We start from the raw sequence: 1,867 nt of genomic DNA on the forward strand, positions 1-1,867 counted from the left end.
CATGGAGCTGATGGTGGAGTTGCTGTGTTTGAGCACAGCCTGGAGCTGATGGAGGAGTTTGCTCTGTTTGTGCACAGCCTGGAGCTGATGGTAGAGTTGCTGTGTTGGTGCACAGCCTGGAGCTGATGGTGGAGTTGCTGTGTTTGAGCACAGCCTGGAGCTGATGGTGGCGTTGCTGTGTTGGCGCACAGCCTTGAGCTGATGGTGGAGTTGCTGTGTTTGTGCACAGCATGGAGCTGATGATGGAGTTGCTGTGTTTGAGCACATCCTGGAGCTGATGGTGGAGTTGCTGTGGTGGTGCATAGCATGGAGCTGATGGTGGAGTTGCTGAGTTGGCGCACAGCCTTGAGCTCATGGTGGAGTTGCTGAGTTTGTGCACAGCCTGGAGTGGATGGTGGCGTTGCTGTGTTGGTGCACAGCATGGAGCTGATGGTGGAGCTTGCTGTTTCCGTGCACAGCCTGGAGCTGATGATGGAGCTTGCAGTGTATACTGTATAGCCTGGAGTGATGTTGATTACTTGTCCAGTACTATTCTAGGCTGTTTATATGCCTTCCTGTCCACCCTCAGCTTTGAGATCGACAAAGAGCTGGATGAAATACCGGTGGTCAGCATGGAAGCGCAGCATTGTTGAGCTCATGGAATCAATAATGGAGAGACAACGGCTCCAAAAGTCTTCCTTTGAACTTTCCACTAGGAATGGCTTCATTGGATAGGAGGTCTCACTACCCACGTATGTGTAGGATATATACAGGCATGTTGATAGAAAAGCCAGTAGGTCTTGCTCATTATCCAACTCTGATAGAATGAACTCTCGGCAGAGCATGTAGAGGAACAGTACGTTGGTCGGGTTGAAGCCTTCTTCCTGCCAGTATCCAGTGAGAGACGCATCTATGCTTGTCATCCATAAAATTATATCTGTAGGTGACAGATTGTTCAGCTGGTGACACCTTCTACAGATGAACTCAGCAAAACAGCTTAGGAGCTCGCTGGTGGATGCCTGAATCACTGTGCATTTTGGCTTCAAGCACACTTGCTGGTCTTCAGCAACATTAGACGCAGGCTTTTTAGCAAAAGTGTTGTCTAAGACCTGTGTGAAGGTTGTTAGATCAACACAGGATAGAGAACCCTTCATGCTCTCTCTGATGAGGTGGGTAACATTGGTGTCGCCGTTTCTGCGTTGTTTCCTTTTAGCAATAAATCGCCTAAAGCTCTAGATAAGCGACTGTCTTTCGACAGATCCTCTAGTCTTGCTGTTCTCGACAGCAGCACGCTGTGTCCCATTTGGTGAATTCTCCTCATGCTGACCCACCTTGCGGCAACACTGGAGTGGGAGACAATTCCACATTCCCAATCAAGTTCCTATTCCTTATCTATAGTACCTGCAAGCAGAAATGTCTGCAGGAAGCAAATTCGGATTCGGTCTGTGAGCTGTGGTGGCTCTGACTGCAGTAGGCAATCAGATGGGCACAATCCGTTTCCAGCACTTTGTGAAAGAAGCTGCCCGTTTGTAGACTAGGCAGCGACTGAGTCCAGGAGGTTGTTGTCAGAGGTGCTCTGCTTACATTGGGCATTGTGACACGGAATGATGATTGTGATGCGTTATTTATGCTAATGAGCTACTGATAACATCTAGGCAATTCAAAAAGTGATGTAACCTTATGTGAGTACACTGAATGTGCTGGTCAGGCAGCAGCAGAAAACTATAGTAAACCAATCTAGCACTGATTATTTATGACCAATGTGTAAATATTAAATGTAAAATAATTTTCTGAATACGTAAGTCTGTGGCACCCAGGTAGCAAAATCCATCTGAGTAAAACGTGGAATTATAGTTTTTGAAATTCATTATAGCAATTACCTAAATCA

The 1,867-nt window shown here is 46.9% G+C and overlaps 1 pseudogene; it reads right to left on the reverse strand.

Moving 5' to 3' along the window:
• Positions 1 to 542: 542 nt before the first annotated feature.
• On the reverse strand, positions 543 to 1,346 carry LOC148542766 (cyclin-dependent kinase 5 activator 1-like; annotated as a pseudogene).
• Between the last annotated feature and the right edge of the window lie 521 nt (positions 1,347 to 1,867).

The sequence above is a fragment of the Taudactylus pleione genome, unplaced genomic scaffold (genome assembly GCF_031769625.1).
Source record: "Taudactylus pleione unplaced genomic scaffold, aTauple2 ptg000009l, whole genome shotgun sequence".
Classification (NCBI taxonomy): Eukaryota; Metazoa; Chordata; class Amphibia; order Anura; family Myobatrachidae; genus Taudactylus; species Taudactylus pleione.